The sequence below is a fragment of the Dipodomys spectabilis genome, unplaced genomic scaffold (genome assembly GCF_019054845.1).
Source record: "Dipodomys spectabilis isolate Male_0828 unplaced genomic scaffold, ASM1905484v1 ptg000341l, whole genome shotgun sequence".
Lineage (NCBI taxonomy): Eukaryota > Metazoa > Chordata > Mammalia > Rodentia > Heteromyidae > Dipodomys > Dipodomys spectabilis.
In genome coordinates, this window is record NW_024871018.1 from 1,725,925 (window position 1) to 1,751,270 (window position 25,346).

Below are 25,346 nucleotides of genomic sequence, written 5' to 3' on the forward strand. Positions count from 1 at the left end.
ATATTAATAGAAAAGAGAAAGGAATGCAGACACAGAGCAATATAGGTTTCATGGATTCATTCATTTATTGAAACTAGAAGGTGCATACAAATCTATAAGTAAACAAGACAGATTCTACCTCGTCCCAGTTAATATGGCCATTACCAAGAAAACTAAGACTAGCAAATGCTGGACAATTTGGAACTCTATTACACTGTTCGTGGGAAATTAAACTGGTTCAACTATTGTGGAATGCAGTACGGAGTTTCCTGAAAAGACTAAACCTATATCTCCCTTAAGACCCAGTAATTTCCCTCAGGGGCAGTAATCCAATCAATAACAAACAGCCTCACATGAAAGCTACCAGTATATCCATGTTCAGGGCCCAGGCCCAGAGTTGAAGGACTGGAAAAAATTTACCACTGCTGGTGTTTGTTTCCGCAAATATGAACAGTTTGATATAAGATACCAAATCAATCTATTTCCAGTAGCTAGTTTACTACTTAAAGGTAGTGGGGGATAAAATGGCTCCTTTGTTGAATGTTAGGAGAAGATGTAGGCAGTCCATGAAATGGGATTTGTTGTTGTTGTTCGAGGTGCTTGAAGTCTGGGCTTGGGAACTGTCCCTGAACTCTTCAACTCAAGGTGAGTGCTCTACCTCTTGAGTGAAAGTGCCTCTTCTGGTTTTCTGGGGGTTAAATGGAAATAAGAGTTTCAGGGCTTTCTTGCCCAGGCTGTCTTTGAAATGAAGTCCTCAGATCTCAGCTCCCTGAGTAGCTAGGATTATAGCTTTGAGCCACTGGCACCAGGTAAAAATGGGGGATTATTAGAAAAGAAAATCGCCCTCTTCACCTGTGTCTAAACCACAGATACTATTATTAGAACACTTCACCTTTAACTCATTTCATCAGACATTTGTAAATTTTCTCTTTTCCTTCATGTGGGAATACTGCAGTCAATATCAACTCAGCTGAGGGACTGGATCAATTGTGTGGTAATTGCTAGCACCTAATTTAAGAACTTTTACATCAAAAGAAATAAAACCCTCATTTGGAAGAATTGTGTTTTCTTTTTATTACAAATCTCTGCTAGATTACTTATTAATGTGATATTGGACCTCCTAAGAGAATGATGACATTTTCTTTCTCTTCAGCCTTCTCCCACATATGGTCAAATATTTAAGAATTCAAAGATTTGTATTGATAGTTGATTAAGCTGACTACTAAGAAAATGTGCATTTCTGGAATTTGATCTGCTGTCTTGTTATTACATGCAAAGGCTTTCTATGATTTATTTGTTCTACAAGGCATTCTACTTTCCAATCTTTGTGTGACCAATTTTAGTGTCTCTGATCAGTCTTTCTGACTCTCTCTCTGGAGTCACATTTGAGTTTGTCTCATAAAAAATATTTTAGTTATCAGCTAAATGTCTCTCAGCTTCTGTTTTTTGCCTGATTTCATTTAGGCTGTGATAGCAACCCTGCCTGGCTGTGCTTACTGGTGTGCTTTTTGTGTATTTGTTAGTGTGTGTGTGTGTGTGTGTGTGTGTGTGCATGTGTGTGTGTGTGTTTTAGAGGTCGAGGATTACTATTCAAGGTAGTAGTTTCTCTTGGCCCCTGTGATCCCCTGGCCTAGAGTCGATGGGTTTTTCTAAAGATACAAAGAGCAGCTTACTAAATTCCTGTTTTAATTGTCCCACAATGAGGCAATCAGGCATCCTTGCAAAGCCATCAATAATGCTTTGTAACCACTTACAGAAGTTGTCTATCAAGATGGCGTTCCAAGGTTGACTGTGAAAATTGTTCATTTCCAAGCAGGCACCATAAAGCATATCACATTCCTGGAATCAAACATTTGGAAGGAAGGTTCCCCTTCCTTCCTTCTCTTATAATAGATCAAACCATAATATTCTTCAGTTGTAGAGCCTGGAGCACATTTTCTCAAGAATATTCTGTAGTGAAAAAAAGGACCAACTTTCAAAATAAAGGTGAAAATACTTGTCTACAACAGACTGGTTTATCTTGCTTATATCTGTTGTTTTTTTCATTAAATCAAACACATGGATAATTTATATTGGTATTAGACAAGTGGCAAAGGATTAATGGGATAAGCATTCAGTTTACTTTCATATATCCAATATAATACACTTAGCCCATCATGAAAAATTAACTACAACTGTAGAAAAAATGTCAGGAATATAAAATAAGCCTCAAGATAAGGTCAGGAAGATGGCGGAGAAGAAGCTGGAGGCTAAACAAGCTCTAGCATAAAAAAGCAGTTTTAGTGTTCCAGTGAACAGTACTAGGCCAGAGAATTACACCAAGTGTGCCATCACAGTACAGAGAGTTTTGCCAGAGAGGGAAAATCAAGGCAAAGAGACACATCTGAGCACTTGCCGCTCCTGGCAAGTGCTCAGATGTGTCTCTTTGCCTTGTGGCAGCAGCAGCAGCAGCGGCAGTGCCCGGAGCCGTCATACCTGCAACACAGAGGGTCTGGGACAAAGGCACCAGATGCAGCGGGCAAGCTGATTCTACTCAACACCAGCAAGAACTGACAAGGAGCAGATATCTTCACACTGCAGATCGCAGACCAGAGACGACCCAGGAACCAAGACTCCGGCAGCGTGGAGTAGAAGCCTGACATCCTCACTCCTTCTTAGGGATCAGAGGAGGGAAGGCATTCATGCCCCACCCCATTACTGGAGATCTCCATCTTTGATACTGACAAAGGCTTGGCTGAGTTGCCAGTTCCAATTCAGGCCTTGGGAGAAAACAAGACAGCTATTTGGCAGGTCACATGAACCTGCCCAGACCTGCCAGGTTCAACTCCACCCAGGAAAAAGTCACCCACCCCAGGCAGAGTAAATCTGCCCCCTGGGAGTGGCTTTCTTCACTGGGTAAACAGAGCCAGAGCCTGTGCCTCCCTAAAGCAGCTTAGACATTCTATTGAAATTCAGTAAACATAAACTCTGAGAAAGGCTGCAGGCTGTGCTCTGTGAGTGTCTCAGAAGCTAGCCCCTCAGGGAAAAGCTACTGTTTGCTGAAAGGCCTCAACTCTACCCAGAACCTAACCTCATCAAAGCATCTCCAAACAAGAGAAAACAGACATCTCCCTCTTTTGCAATACTCAGAACAGATCCCTCTCCCACTGAACTAGCCTGAGAGGAGGATCACAAAGCAGAGCATTTTTCGGCTTGCCCAAACAAACTGCCTTAAGTAACAAATCAAGCCACAGGAAAACCAAACACCACAAGCCGACCAGGGACTCCACCAAGAGTCTGGTTACTGACACAAGGGAAATACAGAATCTTCCTATCCCCCAGCCCACAAAAAAAAAATGAAAGAACTTTCTTTTTGTTTTTGTACGTTATTTTTAATTTTTTGTTTTTTTAATTTTTGTTTTTATTGTTTATTGTTTTCTTCCTCATATAATTTTTATTTTAGGTGAATATGGGTGTGTGCTTATTTTTTAATCTCTACTGAACTTTTGTTCCCTTTCTTTCTTTCTTTCTTTCTTTCTTTCTTTCTTTCCTTCTTTCTTTCTTTCTTTCTTTCTTTCTTTCTTTCTTTCTTTCTTTCTTTCTTTCTTTCTTTCTTTCTTTCTTTCTTTCTGTTCTCATTCTTTCCACTTCTCTTTTATTCGTTTCTGCATGACTTAATTTCTGTTGTGGTCAACCTCAAATATACCCGTCATTGATTATTAGATCTTATCCTACATCGTGTACATACTTAATCCAGAAATTTATTACTCAATTCAAAACCTCTTAGAGATAAATTCTTTAATAGCAGTATTACCTATTTATACCCATATAATATTTTAAAACATCTTTATTTTTCGTTTTTCATGTCTCTTTTCTATGCCTCCCCTCCTTTCATCCCATCCCCATTCTTCTCTGAATACTACTTCTTCAAACTCGCAGTTTTTAAGGGTTTCATTTTTTAATATTAAATTTGTGTTTTTCCATTTTTTTCTTGTCTTTTTTCCTTTTTCTTTTTTTTCTTAATATTTTTTCTGTAGCTGCTATCATTCTCTCCAATCAATTTCCCTCTTTGAAATGAGGAAACGGTTAATTCCACTCTCCCTCACCTTCCCACATCCCTCCAATCCTATTGTTCCCCAAATTTTACCTAAACCTAATAATTTCTGGTTGCCAAATTCTCCTTTGCTGTTCTTAGGCCATAAAGACATAGTTGTTTGATGTTCAATAGATTGTATCTCTTGAACCAGATTGTATCTGCAGACTTTTGACTGTGCAACTACGGACTTTGGTTTATGCTTACCTTAAAATAGTGTTCTAGCAAAAAACGTGTTATTCTCATCCTAAATGGGCAGAACAAGCCGGAAAAACACAAGAAAAATGTCAAGCAAGGGGTTCTCAACTCCCATTCATGACAATCAGGGGAGAAAAGAGATAATGAATAATCCAGAGGAGAGTTCTCAAAAAGCTCTACAAACACTACAGGTAAACATGCTAAATGAAAAGAGTTAAAACCTGGAAAAGTCTCAATGTGAGCATGATAGGGAGAAAGAGGAGGCAAACCAAAGATCAATACAGGAGAAGCATTAGCTTGAGGAAGCTACTCAAAGATTATACAGGAATTTCATGAGCAGATTGAGAACACTCAAAGAGAAATAAAGGAATTGTGTGAGCAGGTTGAGATCAGTCAAAGAGATAGACAGCAATTACGTGAGCTGGCTGAGCACAGACAAAGAGAAAGTCAGGAATGGCGTGAACAGGCTGAGGACACTCAAAGAGAAATTCAGGAAATGTGTAAACGTGGGGATGCTAATCAAAGAGAAATACAGGAACTGAGAGATCGGGATGAGAACAGACAAAGATCAATGGAGGCATTAGTGGAATACAGAAACAGAGAGCTGAAAGAAATCAGTGAGACAGCAAAGGGAATGCTCATTGGAAAACAACAGAAGGAATGCGAGTCCTAGGAGACCATAACCAATCAACTAAGTGATTTGAGAATAAACACTGAGCACCAAAGTAAGGAAGTAAAGAAGTTCTTACAAGATCTAGAACAAAGTTCCAACAAAGAATTTGAAGTCATCAAAGTCAACCAATTAGAAGAAATAATAAAAAACGAAGTAGAAAGTCTTGACAGTAGGTTAGACCATGCAGAAGATCGAATCTCAGGGATTGAATACAGCCTAGATATTATAGAGAAAGAACATAAAACCATCCAAGACAAATCCTAGAAATATGATATATCTCCTCAAATCTATTTGGAAAACACCATCAGAAGGCCTAATCTGAGGATAATGGGTGTAGAGGAACACATAGAGACAGAAGTTAATGGTCTAGGAAATTTGTTTAACAAGATCCTAGCAGAGAACTTCCCAAACATGTAAAAAGACAGGGCTATTCAAATACAAGAAGCTTTTAGAACTCCAAATAGACCAGACCAGAACAGGACATCCTACCGTCAAATTATTATCCGCACAGGATCAATTCAGACCAAGAAAAAAATCTTTAAGGCTGTCAAGGAGAAAAGATCAATAACCTATAAAGGGAAACCAATGAGAATCACCTCAGATTTCTCAGCAGAGAAAATTAAAGCAAGAAAAGCCTGGAATGATGTATACCATCCCCTAAAGACAAGCAACTATCAACCAAGAATACTGTACACAGTTAAACTCTCCTTCATATCCGAAGGTCAAATAAAAAACTTCCATAGTAAAGAAAAATTGGAACAATATATCTCCACCAAACCAGCTCTACAAAGACACCTAAAGATGTCCTACACATAGAAAACCCACAAGACCACAATAAACACCAAGAAACCGCACCCAAGGTGAGAATCCAAGAACCATAGGAAGTACTCAGTTGCGGCAGCCTTAAAGAAGGTGAATAAAATGGCAGGAACTCCCAAATACCTCTAAGTCCTATCTCTTTACATTAATGGGCTTAACTCTCCAATTAAGGGACGTAGACTAGTTGGATTAAAAAGGAAGATCCTTCTACCTATTGCCTTCAGGAATCCCACCTTGTCCATAAAAACAACACATTTTGAATGTGAAAGGCTGGAACAAAATCTACCAAGCAAACAGCTCCCTATAAACAGGCAGGAGTTGCAATACGGATATCAGATAAAATAGACTTCAAATTAAAATTAGTTAGAGGAGATAAAGAAGGTCTCTCAATACTAATTAAGGGATCTCTACTTCAGGAGGTTATTACAACTCTAAATCTCTATTCGCCAAACAATGGATCATCCAAATTTATGCAAAAAACACTACTTTCTCTCAAATCTCATTTAGATCCAAATACATTAATTGTCAGGGACTTTAATACACGACTATCCCCACTAGATAGATCAACTTGGCAAAAACTCAACAGAGAAACCGGAGATATAAACAACTGCATAGAGCAACTACATTTAACAGACACCTACCAAATATTTCACCCAGTATCATCAGAATACACGTTCTTCACAGCAGCACATGGAACATTTTCCAAAATAGACTACATTTTAGGTCCCAAAGCAAACTTTTCCAAATTCAGGAACACTGTAGTAAAACCTTGCATTCTCTCAGATCACAAGGGAAAAAAATTAGAACTCAACACCAAAAGCCACCAAAGAAAGTCCTGTAACATATGGAGGCTGAACAACACACTGTTGAACCACCAGAAGGTCATGGAAGAGATTAGAAACGAAATTCATGTGCTCAAGGTATTCGACATAAATGAGCACACAAACTACTAGCTCCTCTGGGACACAGCAAAGGCAGTACTCACAGGCAAGTTATATCTTTGAGTTCTTACATCAATAAATTCGAAAGATCCGAAATTAACAATTTAATGAGACAGCTGAGCCTCCTTGAAAAAGAGCAAGATGAACCCCAATCTTGTAGAAGGAAAGAAATAATTAAAATTAAATCAGAATTAAATGAATTAGAATAAAAAATAGAAAGAATCAACAAAACAAAGAGATGGTTCTTCTAAAAAATCAACAAAATAAATAGACCCCCAGCAAATCTTATCAGAAAAAGAAGAGAATACACCCTAATAAATAAACTCAGAGATGAGAATGGAAATATCACCACAGAAACAAACAAGATTCAGAACATTATAAGGGAATACTTCTCAAACATTTATGCTAATATGTCTGAGAACTTGGCAGAAATGGACCTTTTCCTAGCAAATATCAACATGCCAAAACTAAATCAAGATGAGTTAAACCATCTTAACTAGCCCATATCAAGCATTGAAATAGAAACAGCAATGAGACCTCCCATCTAAGAAAAGCCCAGGACCGCATGGTTTTACAGCAGAGTTCTACAAGGAATTCAAAGCAGAACACACACCAATACTCTTTCAAATTTTAAATGGAATTGAAAGAGAAAGTTCACTACCAAATTCATCCTATGAAGCTATAATAACCCTCATCCCAAAATCAGGCAGGGACTCATCAAAGAAAGAGAACTATAGACCCACTTCTTTGATGAACATTGATGCAAAACTTCTCAACAAAATTTTGGCCAATCAACTTCAACAATTCATCCAAAAAATCATATGCCACAATCAAACAGGATTCATTTCAGGGATGAAATGCTGGTTCGAAATACGCAAATCAAATAACATAATTCATCACATCAACAAGAGCAAGAATAAGAACCACATCGTTATCTCAATAGATGCAGAGAAAACATTTGACAAGATCCAACACCCCTTTGTGATGAAGGTTCTGCAAAGACTAGGTATCCATGGAACCTTCTTCAATAAAATAAAGACTGTATATTAAAACCTCTAGCCAGTATTATGCTCAATGTTGAAAAATTAACGCCATGTCCTCTAAACTCAGGAACGAGACAAGGATGCCTACTCACTTCATTGCTCTTCAATCCAGTATTGGAATGCTTAACGACAGCAATAATAAAAGATACAAACATCAAGGGGTTCCAAATAGGGAAAAAGAAAGTAAAACTTTCCCTCTTTGCAGATGACATGATCTTGCATTTAAAGAATCCCATGGATTCTGCTCTCAAATTCTTCAAGGTGATTCAAAACTTTCGTAAAGTATCAGGGTATAAAATTAGCCTTCAAAAATCAATGGCTTTTCTATATGCCAACAATGAGAAAAGTGTAGCTGAAATCAGGAAAGCAACTCCATTCGTAATAGCTCCACAAAAAATAAAATACCTAGGAATTAACCAAACAAGTGAAGGACATCTATGATGAAAACTTTAAAAACCTGAAAAACGAAATCAAAACAGAACTTAGAATGTGGCAAAAACTCCGATGCTCCTGGATTGGAAAAATCTACATCGTGAAAATGGCAATACTTCCCAAGGCTATCTACAAATTCAATGTGATACCTATCAATATTCCAATTTCATTCTTCAGGGAAATAGAAGACTCAATCCAAAAATTGATATAGAACAATAAAAGACCCCGAATAACAATAACAATCTTTAACAGAAAGAACAGTGGTACTGGCACAAGAGCAGACTGCAGGACCAATTGAATAGACTTGAAAACCCAGAAATGAACCTAAAGACCTGTAGCCATCTAATTTTCAATAAGAGAGCTAACAAAAATAGAATGGAAGAAAAACAGTCTCTTCAGTAAATTGTGCTGGCAAAATTGGTTAACTACTTGTGGAAAACTAAAGCTAGATCCTTATATATCAACTTGCACCAGAATCAACTATAAATGGATCAAAGACCTCAGAGTCAAAGCAGATACTCTGAAAACATTATAGAATGGAGTAGGAGAAACCCTAAGCCTCCTTGGTGCAGGCCGAAATTTTTTTAATAAAGACCCACAAACACAACAAATGAAAGAAAGGGTGGAAAATTGACATTGCATGAAATTTCAGAGCTTCTGCATGGCAAAAGATAAAGCTAGAAAAATCAATAGAAAGCCCACGGATTGGGAGAAGATTTTTCACTAGGCATACAACAGACAAGGGTCTCATATCTAAAATATACCTGGAACTTAAAATTTTAAATCCCCACAAAACAAATCTTCAAACAAACAATTGCCCAATAAATAACTGTGCTAAAGACTTAAAGAGAAACTTCTCTGAAGAGAAAGAAGGATGGCCAATAGACACATGAAAATATGCTCAAGCTCTCTAGCCATAAAAGAAATGCAAATCAAAACAACAATGATATACCACCTCATTCCAGTTAAAATGGTTATAAACAAGAATTCTAATAACAACAGCTGCTGGAGGGAATACGGACAGAAGGGAACCTTACTGCATTGTTGGTGGGAGTGTAAACTTGTTCAACCACTTTGGAAAGTAGTATGGAGGTTCCTCAAAAGACTCCACATAGAGTTCCCTTATGACCCGGCAATCCCACTTTTGGGCATTTATCCAAATGATCACAAACAAGACCAAACTAAAGTTTCCAACACGACTATTTTTATTGCAGCATTTTTTACCATAGCTAAGTTATGGAACCAACCCAGATGCCCCTCAGTAGATGAATGGATCAAGACAACGTGGTATATATACCCAATGGAATTCTATGCCTCCATCAGAAAGAATGACATTGCCACATTTGTTAGAAAATGGAAAGAGTTGAAAAAAATTATATTAAGTGAAGTAAGCCAGACCCAAATAAACATAGGTCCCATGGTTTCCCTTATTTGCAATATCTATTATATGTCTGAGTCAAGCAGAAAAGTTCAGATAAGTTGATATTAGTGGAATGAACCCCAAGATAAGTATTCAAATTTTTTTGTTTTTTTTCCTTTTATTCAATTGTTTCTATCATATTTATAAGATGATGTTTGTCTTGAGCATCCCTCCCTTTTTCGTGTTCTTTGTTTTGTTGAATGTTGCAGATCTGATGGGAGTATTCTTCTGCTGGTGTTCTTGTAGTTGTTCTTGTCCTCAGCTCTCTCACGGAATCTTGTTGTATCAGACATCTGAGAGCTGTGATGGGAAAGATGGGATGGCCACATTCCCAGGCTCTGGGAAATCCTTTCTTCTCTCACTCAGTGACTAGGCGTCAATATCCTAACCTACTCCAAAGTTTCCTCGAATCTCTTGCTCACCACTCAGCTACCTCTACTTTCCTCAATGGCCAGTAGAGGTGTCAACCAACAGAGGGAATTCTGGTGCTACAGGGCAGCATGGAATGTGGGCGTGGCCAGCATTCTTGAATCCCATTGGTCAGAAAGAACCATGAAAGAATGGGGTTGTGGCTGGAATCCTGTGATGCAGGCAGCATGGGCGGAGTAAAGATGACAGCAGCTTTGCCAGACCCTTTCCCAGGGAACTCTGTCCAATTCAGTTGGGGACAAAAGGGTGACCTGCTTTATCTGGATGGCTGCACAAATTGTTGTGCATGTCTGTTTGTTGCTAGTCTTGGACCTTATACTCAGGATCTGGGCACAGTCTGTGAGCTGCATTTGATCAAGGCTAATGTGAGACACACATCTCTTCTTGTGTCTTTGTTGCCACTTAAGTTGGACAGTGGTCTCAAGGACTTTCCTGCCTACGGTGACTTTGAACATGACCCTCCTTTCACAGCCTTGTAAGTATCAAGGAGGACTGCTGACAGCCAGTAGTGCCTGGCTAATCATTGGTCTTGCTGATGTTCTTAGACAGACCAGTGAGTTCCCAATCCTCAGGTTTAAGTGGTGGGAGCTGGTGCACACAGTTTGAATCTTGGTCCTGCCACTTCCAGATGGCAGGAGATCCTAAGAAACTCATTTCATCCATATGAATACCAATGGAATATGATGTATGTCATGATTTAATGGGCAGTTCTTGAATAATTCCAGTATAAAATTATACACAATTATACAAAACTGATCGATTTTAGTTAATACTTTATTAAGCATTTAAACAATCACATTCATTAAATGGAGGCAGAATGAAATACCTAAGAATTGGGTGTCATATTGCATAGAGATGCCATTTTTCTGCCAGGACTGGGATTTGAACTCATGTTCTTGGTAACTCTGTTTCACTGTGTGGGAAGGAGAGGCTTGCCTCCTTGAAGTCAAGAAATTCAAGTCTGTTCCTTAGGCCTGAAATCGAGCCTCTGCACTAGATACAATCCTATTCACGTACATTTTAAATATATGATTTATATTTACAGACATATGTATGTACATATTGAGTTCAGTATATTTATTCATTTTATTTTTTGTTTGTTCATGTATTGACTGTTTATTTTATTGTCTATTATGGCACATAGAACATTGATTACGTTGATTACATAGGATATAGGTGTGCATATGTATCCTACTTCAAATGTGACACCCAGGACTTTCACAGAAAAGGAAAACATGTGTCACCATCAGCTTTTTACTCCACGATTCATTGTTTGGGAGTTCTGGCATCTGAACTCATGGCCTACAGAACCAAATTCATGAATGGGTCAGTGTCAACATGCCATCCTGGGGCAAATTGAGCTGACAGGAAGTTCCCAGGGCCTGAGATAGAGCCCCAGCGGTTGACAAAATAAGAACAGATTGACACTCAGATGGTAGTACGCTAATAAATATATATCTTTATAGAGTGCCAGAGATGTCTATCCATTATTCAGTTATATAGACTACATTCCTAACAATTCTTGGGTATTATTATACCTCCATGTAATTAATGTTATTGTTTTCATCCTCAATGAGATGTACAAGTCGTTATGTTGAAAACTAATTTTACAACTTTGTTGAGGGGGTGAGGTGGGGAAGGGGGGGGTGGGGAGGATTGAGTGGGGAGACAGGAGAAGGATGGCAATGAAAGGGAAGGGGAAACAAAAGAAGAGGCTACAATGCTTGATAAGAAATGTACTCATTATCTTTCCCGTGTAATTGTAACCCCTCTGTACAGTATTTTCACAATAAAAAATAAATAAATAAACTCTTAAGAAAATCGGTGTCCTGAAATCATTGCATCCCTGTAAGAAAGAGTATTCTAGCCGGGCGCTGGTGGCTCACGCCTGTAATCCTAGCTACTCAGGAGGCTGAGATCTGATGATCACAGTTCAAAGCCAACCCCGGGCAGGAAAGACTGTGAGACTCCTATCTCCAATAAATCACCAGAAAACCAGAAGTAGCGCTGTAGCTCAAGTGGTAGAGCGCTCGCCTTGAGCTGAAGAGCTGAGGGACAGTGCCCAGGCCCAGAGTTCAAGCCCCACGACCGACCAAAAAAAAAAAAAGAGTATTCTTTTAATGTTTCATATTATATAAAATCAACCAGACGACTGAAACATGATGTCTAATTTTATACGAGTATCATTCACGAGCAACTCATTTAACTATGACATTTAAAACATTCCATCGTTATTCTTATAAATTGGAACGAGTCTCTTAGGATCTCCCATCATCCAGAAGTGACATGACTTGGAATCGACTCTAGCCCTATATTGCCCTGCAGGACTATGGCCCAATAGCTCAATAGCCCACCAGCCTTCAGCAATGTAAGTTGAAGTACCCTTTGGAGCTGTGTCATTCCGACCCAGATGGTCATGGTGCAAAATCTAAAAAGGCCATCCCACCACTTATTTTCTGTGCATTCCCCCCCCCCCCCCCCCCGCCCGCAAGGCCTGGAGGTCTAGGATCCCAGGATCGTCTGTTGTTCCACTGGCTGCACCCCAGCCTAGGGTGATGGAAGCTGAGGCAGAGTTGCCATGATTTGAGTTCAAGACCTTGCTTGGCAAAAACAAAAACAAAAAAACAAAAACAAAAAACTCCCTGGCTTGCAATTGGTGCCGTTTTATCTGTAAGGCTTTGGATTTGAATTTAGGGTCTGGGTAACTCTGCAGCACTGTGAATGAAAGGGAAGTTCACCATGCTTGAGGACAAGAAAGTCAGGCCTGCTCCCTATGCCTGAATTCATGACCCAGCCCTGGGAAACACACTATTTATATACATTGTAAAGATAGGATTTGTACCTACCTATAGATGTTCAGTCCATATCTTGTTTGTTGTGGTTATTTATTGTATTTCTGTTTTATTCATTTATTTACCACTTATTTTATTGACTGTGATAACAGACATTCCATTTATTATATTGATGACATTATATCACATATATCTAGATTTGTATACATTTTCTCCTTCATGTATTACACCCAGGACACTCAGAGAAAAAGAAAACAGGTGTTACACTCCACTTCTTACTCCACGATCCAGTTGTTGGCAGTGCTGGGACCTGAACTCAGGGCCTAGCAGACCCAATTCATGAATGGGTGTGTCAACATGGCAACCTCTAGCCCACGAAGCTGCCAGGCAGTTCCCAGACCATGTAATTGAGCCACAGCACTGGACAAAATAGCCATACATGGATAGGCAGCTGGTAGTATACCAATAAATATATATTTGTATAGAGTACCAGAGACATCTGCCTAGGATTCAAGTATATCAACTACTTTCCTACCAACTCTTAGGTAGTTATTATGCCACCACTGAAGGAATAGGATTCTTTTCATGCTTAATAGACTATTCATTAAGATCAATCAGCATCCTAGGATCATTGCATCTAATTTTAGACTAGACTTATTGATGCACTCAGAAACTTCTCATTTAATCATGAGTTTGCTCACGTTCCATTGGTATTTCGATGCATAAGAACGAGTATCTTGGGAATTCCACATATTGGTAGATGTCAGGACCAGGACTCGAACTCAGGGCCTACATTGCTGCATGGGCCTATGGCTTCCCCAATAGCCCACTATCCTTCACCAATGCAAGGTGAAGTACTCTTTGTAGGCATGTTATTAAGACCCAGGATGGTCACCTTGGAAAGGAACAAAATGTAAAAATTCATCCCGCGGCTTTCCTCTCTCTCTCTCTCTCTCTCTTTCTCTCTCCATATATATATACATATATATATATATATACATACATACATATATATATATATATATATATATATATATATCTCATACTCTGTGTGTGTGTGTGTGTTTGTGTGTGTGTGTGTGTGTTTTCTTGCAAGACTTCAGGGCCTAGTATCCCAGGATCGGCAATGGGCCCATGGCAGCCCACCACCCTGAGGTGATTGAAGCTGAGGCAGAGTTACCACAAACTGAGTTCAAATCCTTTCCTTGGCAATAATAATAATAATAATAAAACCTGGCTCAGAACTCGCACCATTTTTCTGCCACAGCTGGGATTCCAACTCAGTTCTGGGTAAATCTATAACACTCTGGGGGAAATGGAAGCTCACCATCCTTGAAGACTACAATATCAGGCCAGGTCACAGGTCCTGAATTGAAGCCCCAGCACTGGAAAAAATAATGTACCCACCTATTTTACACATAGGATCTCTATTTACATATATGTATGGAATGCATCATGAGTTCAATGTAGTTACTCTTTTTATTGTGTGTCTTAGTCATGGATGCATTTGTGTTTTATTGAGTATGATGACAGACATAACTGATAACAAATTTTTCCTATGGTTATAGAGTTGCCTATATAGAATTTTCCATCCTCCCTGAGACCCAGGACTTTCACAGGACAGGAAAACAGGTGGATCGATGGGCTTCTCACATTAGGTTTCATCTTTTGGCAGTATTGGGATTTGAACTCAGAGCTTAGCAGGCCCATTTGGCGAAAGGGTCTAGGTGAGGATACCAGCCTGTGAGCAACTAAGGAGCTAGGGGGTTCCCGGGACTTGAGATTGAGCCCCGGAGTGGGGGTGGGGCACAATATTCATCCATTCATAAGCTGAATACCTATTTGGATAGAGTAGGAGTTGTGGCTAGCTGTGTTAGAATCCCACCTACCATGTTGTCGGGTCTTCATTCATCCCACAAAAGATGGACAGGGTCCTAGGAAAGGTAAGTGCAGCCACTCGCCCGTTCCCCAGCCTCCCTCATCCTGGGAGACAATCAGATGCAGCAGGGAGTCAACTCAAGCAGGGAAACTCGTTTATTAACACAGAGCAAGCCGTTTTTAAAGCAACAAAGAGTGGGTGGCATGGGAGGGGAGGAAGAGGAACCAATCACTGTCAAGGTCACACCCTATCATGCACCTAAGCTTCCATGGTCTGGTTACTTACTGTGAAGCAAATCGGGCTCTGCCCACTCCACTCCCTTTCAGTGTCATCTTTGCTACCCATGTGCTCTATAGATTCCCTCTTTTTTGTTTTAATGGCAGACCCACCTCCAAGTTAGTTATCTTTTCCCCTCCGCTGTAAAGGTTATTTTAAAAGGATTCCATTGGTAAGGATAGCATTGGCCATGCAGGGGGTTTGAGGCAAGTCTGGGTGTTGAGATTCGCCAGACAAGGATAAGGAGGGCCCTTGTGCATGAGCCAAGAGGCCGTCCCAGTTACCTCACATCCCCATCTAGGACAATAATAAACATCAATCCCACGACAGTTAGAAATGTCCAAAGCAGTTCAATTAATTCCTGGGCATATATAAAAGTCAGTATCTCGTAAGGTCATCCTCTTCAGAACCTGGGAGAACCCTGGGTATTGGGAGTTCCACACATGCGGCATGGTGCATCCCCGTGGGTGCCCACACTGCCATTCTACTATAGTGCAGAAAAATAAGGAAAATTTAAAACCAATTGCAGACATAGCAGAGCAATACTGGGCACCTGGTGTCTTTTAAGTAAGCCAGTTCCTTGTACGTGCCTTTAAGTGAGCACAGGGGTCAAGATGACTTTGAGCTTTACTTTAAGCTCCAAATGGCTCCCAGCATCTCCCCTGTCTTTGTTTAAGGAAGCGAACCCGCCTATCTTAGGTTGGGTGGATCGCCTTGTCTGCCTGATCTGTCATCGGGAACTTCTTCAGAGCGAAGCTGAAGGCCCTGTCTTAGGTTGGCCAGACTGACACCCCCTCTTATCCATCTCTGGCTGCGATTCCTCTCGGGGGAAATTTATTCACTTGGAGCTTGATCTTATGTAACTGGCTGGCTAAGCTCATAAGAGTTTTGCAGTGCACGTATAAAGCAAGTAAGGCATAGAAAACAATTAGCAAAAGCGTTCCCAGGCCAAGCAATGTCATTAGCAGTCCTTTAGCATTAGCCAGGGATGGGAGAGCAGTCTTTACCACTTCAGAGTCCAGAGGTGGGGGTTGTTCTGGAGCAGATTTTAGACATGTTTACAGGAAAGCATAACAAAAGGTGGTTGTACAAGCAAGTAGTAAAAGAACAATTAGAGCAATTAACACAAAATAAGTTGCTCCTACAGAAATATTAAATGGTCCATACATAATGACATAGGGTGGTAATCAAAATAAAGGTCAGGCCTCCAGGTCAAAGGTACATCTTCTCTTGTGGTCTATTGATGATTTCTGCATTGTCAGCGCTGATCACTGTCCAGGTCACCTGTTGGGTTGATCATCAGAGAGAGGGACTTGCAAGAGAGACACTTTAAGAAGGACTGCTTACAACAATCCCCCCGCCAAACGGCTGGGGGGTGGGGTGGGAAATTACCCCCTACACCCTGCAAGTCCCTCTCCCCAATGATCTTGGGGTTCCTCGGCCCTGGGCTGCCAGCGCCTGGGCATTAGCCTCAGTCATTGCAGATGTCTGAGCCTGTAAAGCTAAAGCTAGTGATTGGGACTGGTGCTGTTGCATCCCCACAACCTGTGAGGTCACCACCCATCTGCTCAGTGAATGCTCTCTCAATCCCGCACAGGCCATGTAGTGGTCTGAATTCATCCCTTCCCAGACCAGTAGCTTTACAAACTGATCTCAGAGGTTCCCTGCTGGCAGCTTGTGGTGAATGCTCTGTTGGACTCAGTCTACAAACTCAGCTGGAGGCTCACCAGGTTTTTGCCTCACTCCTGCTATGGAGGACTCAGTAGGGCCATCATCCAGTTTGTACCACGCAGCCAGTCCTGCTTGCCTCACCTGGTCATGGTACGGGCCAGGTATTGCTGCCTGTTTGACACCAGTGGAGTACCCTTCCCCGTCCTTGTTAACATGGCATAAGTAATAGGTATCGTGGATTGAACCTGACAATTATTTTCTACTTGCCCTCTGCATTCCTCCTTAAAGAAAGCACACATTTAATAAACTGAGAACTGGTGAGGACGGCTTTAGCCACATCCGGCCAGGCTTTAGGGACACCTGGGTGGTAAGCAATGTCCTGTAATAAGCTCTGGGCCCAAGGAGAGTTTGGGCCATCTTCCACCACCTTGTTGCAGAGCTCTTTAAGATCCTTAGCTTCCCATGGATACCATTCCAAGGGCCTGTTTGCTCCTGGTGCCAGATTGACCAGATACGCTTGGGGAAGCAAATCCTGTGGCCTAGGGTCCATGCTCTCAGGTGGCCCTTCCGTTCCAGGGTAGACCTCCTAGTAGGTTACTTCCCCAGCACTCCGCCCCTCTGTTGATGGTTTGTAGGTGTCCGCGTCTTGCAGGTATCTCTCACAGATCGCATAGGGTTCCATACCTCCCCTCCAATTGGGGGAATAAAAAGGGGACCTATGACCATCAGGGGCATCTGAATCAGAGGAACTAACTTTGCCCCTCGTTTTGACTTCCATGGTGCATGTGTGTTCACTCATGCAACTTCGCTGTCAAAACACTAATCCTATCATCAATATTTCTATGAATTCGAGCATCCTACCCACGCTTCCGTTACGACCAACTAATACATTTATTATGAAAAAATTTCTTACCACTAACACTAGCCCTATGTATATGGTATATTGCTATCCCAATCTCCACAGCAAGCATCCCTCCAATATTATAGAAATATGTCTGACAAAAGAGCTACTTTGATAGAGTAAAACATAGAGGTTCAAGTCCTCTTATTTCTAGAACTTTAGGACTCGAACCTAACCTGAGAATTCAAATTTCTCCGTGCTACCAATTACACCAAATCCTAGTAAGGTAAGCTAATTAAGCTATCGGACCCATACCCCGAAAACATTGGTTCCAACCCTTCCCATACTAATTAATACCATTGCATTTATTCTAATTATATTCACTATGATTCTAGGCACTGCCATTGCAATAACAAGCTCACACAGAATACTCACATGAGTGGATCTAGAGATCAACATATTATCTATAATTCCACTCATAACAATTAATAAAAATCCACGATCAACCGAAGCTGCATCAAAATACTTTTTAACCCAAGCAACTGCATCCATAATCCTAATATTCGCTATCACAAACAACTTTCACCACTCGGGACAATGAGATATTCAACAACCACCCAATCCACTAACATCCCTAACATTACTAATCGCCCTAGCAATAAAGTTAGGTCTAGCCCCATTCCACCTGTGAGTCCCAGAAGTTACCCAAGGCATCCCCCTGCTATCCGGATTAATTCTGTTAACCTGACAGAAGCTAGCTCCAATCTCAATCTTCTACCAACTCTCCCCATTCATAGAAAAAAAACCTAATCCTCCCCATAGCTATTCTATCAATCTTGTTAGGAGGCTGAGGAGGCCTAAACCAAACCCAACTACGAAAAATCATAGCATATTCATCAATCGCCCATATAGGCTGAATAATAGCAGTAATAATCTACAACCCCTCTACAATAATCCTCAACCTAATCATCTATATTATCCTCACTACAACCCTCTTCATCTCACTAAACTCCCTGTCCATCACAACTACCTCATCACTTACTTCAACATGAAATTCACACCCCCTAATAACCCTAGCAACCCTCTTATGCTTAATATCCCTAGGAGGTCTACCTCCCCTCACCGGTTTCCTACCAAAATGATTGATCATCCAAGAGATAATCTTCAATGACATAATCACAACCAGTCTAGCCATAGCAATAATAGCCCTTCTAAACCTATTCTTTTACATACGATTAATTTATTCAACTTCCCTCACCCTATTTCCACTATCCAACAATACCAAATTCAAATGACACCATCCGAACCAAAAAGCCCCAACAACAATCCCTACAATATTAATTATTTCATCCTTCTATTTACCTTTAACACCAATAATCACAACTATTATATAGAAATTTAGGGTAATTTAGACCAAGAGCCTTCAAAGCTCTAAGTCCATAAACTTAATTTCTGACCATAAGGACTGCAGACCTTCCATCTACATCTAATGAACGCAAATCAATAGCTTTAATTAAGCTAAATCCTTTCTAGATTGATAGGATTTTAACCTACAAATCTTTAGTTAACAGCTAAACACCTTAATCAACTGGCTTCAATCTACTTCTCCCGCCTAAAAAAAGAAAGGAGGCGGGAGAAGTCCCGGCAGGATTGAAGCTGCTCCTTTGAATTTGCAATTCAACATGCGATGCACCTCAGGACTTCACTGGTAAAAAGAGGAATTAACCTCTGTAGTTAGATTTACAGTCTAATGCCTTACTCAGCCATTCTACCTATGTTCATTAACCGTTGACTATTCTCAACTAATCACAAAGACATCGGAACCCTTTATATAATCTTCGGTGCTTGAGCTGTAATAGTAGGAACAGGACTAAGCATCCTAATTCGAGCAGAACTAGGTCAACCTGGTTCCCTATTAGGAGACGACCAACTTTACAATGTAATTGTTACTGCCCACGCATTTGTAATAATTTTCTTTATAGTAATACCCATTATAATCGGTGGGTTCGGAAACTGACTAGTCCCCCTAATAATCGGCGCACCCGACATGGCTTTTCCATGAATAAATAATATAAGCTTCTGACTCTTACCACCTTCATTCCTTCTCCTATTAGCATCTTCCATAATTGAATCCGGAGCCGGAACAGGATGAACTGTATACCCACCTTTAGCAGGAAATCTAGCACATGCTGGAGCTTCTGTCGACCTGACAATTTTCTCTCTTCACTTAGCAGGAGTATCATCTATCCTCGGAGCTATTAACTTCATCACTACTATTATTAATATAAAACCACCCGCAATATCACAATATCAGACACCCCTATTTGTCTGATCTGTCCTTATTACAGCTGTCCTTCTTCTACTATCCCTTCCAGTATTAGCTGCAGGAATTACTATGCTTCTAACAGATCGTAATCTTAACACAACTTTCTTCGACCCTGCAGGAGGCGGAGACCCAGTACTTTACCAACACCTATTTTGATTTTTCGGCCATCCAGAAGTCTACATTCTCATTCTTCCCGGATTCGGAATAATCTCACATATCGTTACATATTATTCAGGAAAAAAAGAACCCTTCGGATATATAGGCATAGTGTGAGCCATAATATCTATTGGATTCCTAGGATTCATTGTATGAGCACACCATATATTTACAGTAGGAATAGACGTAGATACTCGAGCCTACTTTACATCTGCTACAATAATTATTGCTATCCCAACAGGAGTGAAAGTATTCAGCTGACTAGCTACTCTCCACGGAGGAAATATTAAATGATTGCCAGCCATATTATGAGCACTAGGATTCATTTTCCTATTCACAGTAGGTGGACTAACCGGAATTGTTCTATCAAACTCATCCCTAGACATCGTACTTCACGATACATACTACGTAGTAGCCCATTTCCACTACGTTCTTTCTATAGGAGCTGTATTTGCCATTATAGGAGGCTTCGTTCACTGATTCCCTCTATTTACCGGCTATACACTAAGTGACATATGAGCTAAAACACACTTCACCATTATATTTATTGGTGTAAATATGACCTTCTTCCCTCAACATTTCCTAGGACTAGCAGGTATACCACGACGATACTCCGACTATCCAGACGCCTACACTACATGAAACACAATTTCATCTATAGGTTCATTTATTTCCCTAACAGCCGTAATCCTAATAATTTTCATAATCTGAGAAGCATTCGCATCAAAACGTGAAGTAACAACAGTGCAAATAACATCAACAAACTTTGAATGAATCCATGGATGTCCACCACCATTCCACACCTTCGAAGAACCAGCCTATGTAAAACCGGCCAACTAAGCAAGGAAGGATTCGAACCCCCTAAAACTGGTTTCAAGCCAGTCCCATATCCAATATGTCTTTCTCAAAATGAGATATTAGTAAAATTAATTACATAACTTTGTCAAAGTTAAATTATAAGCCTAATACTTATATATCTCTATGGCTTACCCCCTTCAAATAGGACTTCAAGATGCTTCATCTCCAATCATAGAAGAATTAACTGACTTCCATGACCATACTCTCATAATCGTATTTCTTATTAGCACCCTAGTCCTATATATCATTTCATTGATATTAACCACTAAACTCACCCACACTAGCACTATGGATGCTCAAGAAGTAGAAACTATCTGAACAATTCTTCCAGCCGTTATCCTAGTTATGATTGCTCTACCCTCCCTTCGCATTCTTTATATAATAGACGAAATCAACGACCCAGCACTAACAGTAAAGACCATAAGACATCAATGATACTGAAGCTACGAATATACCGACTTCAACGACCTTATATTTGACTCCTACATAATCGCCACATCTGACCTTAAACCTGGAGAACTACGTCTCCTAGAAGTAGACAACCGAGTCGTCCTCCCAATAGATCTACCCATCCGCATACTAGTTTCCTCAGAAGATGTACTACATTCGTGAGCAGTACCCTCACTAGGAATCAAAACAGATGCTATCCCAGGACGACTAAACCAAGCCACCCTATCATCTACACGACCAGGACTATTCTACGGCCAATGCTCTGAGATTTGCGGTTCCAACCATAGTTTCATACCAATTGTCGTCGAAATAGTCCCACTTAAATATTTTGAATCATGATCAACAACAATACTTTAGACCCCATTATGAAGCTATTAAAGCATTAACCTTTTAAGTTAAAGACAGGACACCAATTGTCCCATAATGATATGCCACAATTAGATACATCACCATGATTTGTTACCATTATAGGAACCACACTCACCCTATTCATTATTTTCCAATTAAAATTTAAAACCTTCACTTTCCACCCACAACCACAGACCAAAAATTTTCTATACACCAAAGCATCTAATCCTTGAGAACTAAAATGAACGAAAATTTATTCACCCCTTTCACTACCCCTACACTCTTAGGCCTACCCCTCGTTATTGCAATCATTATATTCCCATCCATCCTATTTCCACAACCAAAACGACTAATCAATAATCGTCTCACTACTTTCCAATCATGACTCATAAACGCAATCATTAAGCAAATAATAAGCATGCACAGTCTAAAAGGACGTGCCTGAACACTCCTACTTACATCCCTTATCATCTTTATTGGCTCCACAAACCTTCTAGGCCTCCTACCTCATTCATTTACTCCCACTACCCAACTCTCCATAAATCTAGGAATAGCTATCCCGCTATGAGCAGGAACTGTCCTACTAGGATTCCGATACAAAACTAAATCATCACTAGCCCACTTTCTACCACAAGGAACTCCATTACCATTAATCCCAATACTTATCATCATCGAATCCATCAGCCTATTAATCCAACCTATAGCCCTCGCCGTACGACTAACAGCCAACATTACAGCTGGCCACCTCCTAATTCACCTAATCGGAGGAGCTGCCTTAGCAATCTATTCTATTAGCCCAATCGGATCGCTGGCAGCATTCATTATCCTCACACTTCTAACAATCCTAGAATTTGCAGTAGCCCTTATTCAAGCCTACGTCTTTACCCTACTAGTAAGCCTATACCTACATGACAACACCTAATGACACACCAAACACATGCCTTCCATATAGTTAACCCCAGCCCCTGACCATTAACTGGAGCTATATCAGCTCTCCTCCTAACATCAGGAATAGTAATATGATTCCACTATCAATCCGTCACGCTCCTCCTCATGGGTATCCTATCTAGTGTCCTTACTATATTCCAATGATGACGAGACGTAATTCGCGAAGGAACATTTCAAGGCCACCACACCCCTGTAGTTCAAAAAGGCCTTCGCTACGGTATAGTCCTATTTATTATTTCAGAAGTGTTTTTCTTTGCATGCTTCTTCTGAGCATTTTACCATTCCAGCCTAGCCCCCACTCCTGAACTAGGGGGATGCTGACCACCAACCGGAATCACTCCATTAAACCCCCTAGACGTACCATTACTCAATACCTCTGTCCTTCTAGCCTCCGGAGTATCAATTACATGAGCCCATCACAGCCTCATAGAAGGTAACCGAATCCCAATAATTCAAGCCCTTTTCATTACTATTATTTTAGGAATTTACTTTACTGTTTTACAAGCCTCCGAATACATAGAAACCTCATTTACCATTTCAGACAGCGTGTACGGCTCAACATTCTTCATAGCAACAGGCTTCCACTGCCTACACGTAATAATTGGAACAACATTTCTTATCGTATGCTTAATCCGCCAAATCTAATTTCACTTCACATCCACTCACCATTTCGGCTTTGAAGCAGCAGCATGATATTGACACTTCGTAGATGTTGTCATGCAACATGTGTGTTCTAGGTGAAATTTGACCCATTCCTTTTCCTTCTCACTTCCCAAGTCCTCCTTTACTCCTTCTAGGCCTAATGTTGCCTCCTCTTCCTTCTTCTGTGAGATAGCATTGCCCATACTAAGGGTTACACTTACCCTGACAGACTGCTTAGCCTTTGTCAGTATTTTTCCTTTCATGCCCCATGTTGGGAGCCAGATGTTGGGTCTTCTTCCATCACACGAAAGACAGACAGGGTCCGAGGTTAGCTAAGTGCGGCAGCTCGCCCGTTCCCCAGCCTCCCTCAGTCCAGGAGACAATCAGACGCAGTGGGGAGTCAACTCAAGCAGGAAAACTCATTTATTAACATAGAGCAAGCCATTTTTAAAGCAAAAAAGAGTGGGTGGCATGGGAGGGGAGGAAGAGAGGAAACAATCACTGTCAAGGTCACACCCTATCATGCACCTAAGATTCCATGGTCTAGTTATGCACTGAACATAAAGCAAATCAGGCTTTGCCCACTCAACTCCCTATCAGTGCCATCTTTGCTGCCCATGTGCTCTACATCATGTGAGTACTGATTCTTGGATCAGTACTCCAATTTCTGAATGTGATTCTTATTGTCACACTTCATGAACTCTTAATTAAAAATTATTGTTGTGCCATACGTCTTGCCTATCATTTCCTATGAGAATCATGAATGAACTAAACTCTTCCCTAGGACTCAATTCAAGCACCTCATAACATTTATAGACATGTCAAATATACGATTTATACTTACATCTATATATTAAGTCTATTTTGTGTTTGTTGTAGTGATTCATTATGTTTTATTATTGATTTAGCATTTATTTTATGAATTGTGAGTGCACCCATAATATTTATTACATTTATTCCAATCTATTCCATAGCATGTAACTTTGCAGACATGTTATGAACTTGCACAGAAAAGGAAAAATGGTGTCACACTTGAAATCTTACACCAGGAAAAAATTTTTGGCAATGATGGGACGTGATCTGAAAGCCTGAGAGGCCCAATTCTTGAATGTGTGAGTGTCAGCACCATAGCCTCTAGTCCATTCAGCTGCCAAGTCGATCCCAAGACCTGGAATCAAGCCCCTGTTTGGCTAAAATCGCAGTAACTTTCTGTGACGATGGTGGTACATAAATAAATATAAATACCTAAATTTGGCCAAAATCACAGTAACTTTCTATGACGATGGTGGTACATAAATATAAATTTAGATATTTAGGTACTGCCAGAGGTGTCTATCTAGTATTCAATGACATATACTACGTTCCTACCGATTCTCATGTATTTAGTGAGGATTCCATTTAATCAATAATATTCTTTAAATGCATAAAAAACTATGAATTAAAATCAATCTGTGTCCTGTGATTATTGGGCCTAATTTTATGCTAGACTCATTTTGAGGGACTATTCATCCAACCATGACATTGATCACATTTCTCTGGTGTTCCTACGGACAGGCAATAGTTTCTTAGACTCTCCAGCCCCTTTTAAGTGGCATGATCAGGATTCAAACTCAGGGCCTAGTGTCCACTGACCTACAGCTTCACTGACAGCCCGCCAGCCTTCAGCAATGCCAGGTGAACTACAGGTTGCAGCCATGTCATTCAGACTCAGGATGGTCACCGTGCAAGGAAGAAAAATAGAAACTGCTGACCTTCTGTAGTTTGATGCTTTTTTTTTTTGGTGGTGTTTTCATTTTGTTTTCCTGTTAGTCCCCGAGGCCTAGGATCCAGGATGGGCTGTGGGTCCATAGGCTGCACCATCCCAGCCTAGCGTGATGGAAACTGAGGCAGAATTGCCACGACCTGAGTTAAAGCCACGTGCATGGCAAAAAATAAATTAATTAATTAATAATATTACTAAAGCTCATTGTCTTGAATTTTGTGCCATTTTGTTGTTTGCCAGGCAGGGATGCATCTTGGGATCTGGGTAACGCTGATGCACTGAGGGGGGTGGAGGAAAAGAAAGATCTCCTCCATTGAAGACAAGAATTCAGGCCTGTTCCCTAGGACTGAATTCAAGCCCCAGTCCTGGAGAACATAACATTTATAGACAT

The 25,346-nt window shown here is 40.4% G+C and overlaps 1 long non-coding RNA gene across 1 annotated transcript; it reads right to left on the reverse strand.

The window, feature by feature from the left end:
* Nucleotides 1–575: 575 nt before the first annotated feature.
* Nucleotides 576–23,265, reverse strand: LOC122095238. Its single transcript, XR_006145075.1, has 3 exons — nt 22,926–23,265; nt 8,417–8,423; nt 576–586 (listed from the first exon to the last, which is right to left on the reverse strand). It is a non-coding gene; the product is annotated as an uncharacterized LOC122095238 (long non-coding RNA).
* Between the last annotated feature and the right edge of the window lie 2,081 nt (nt 23,266–25,346).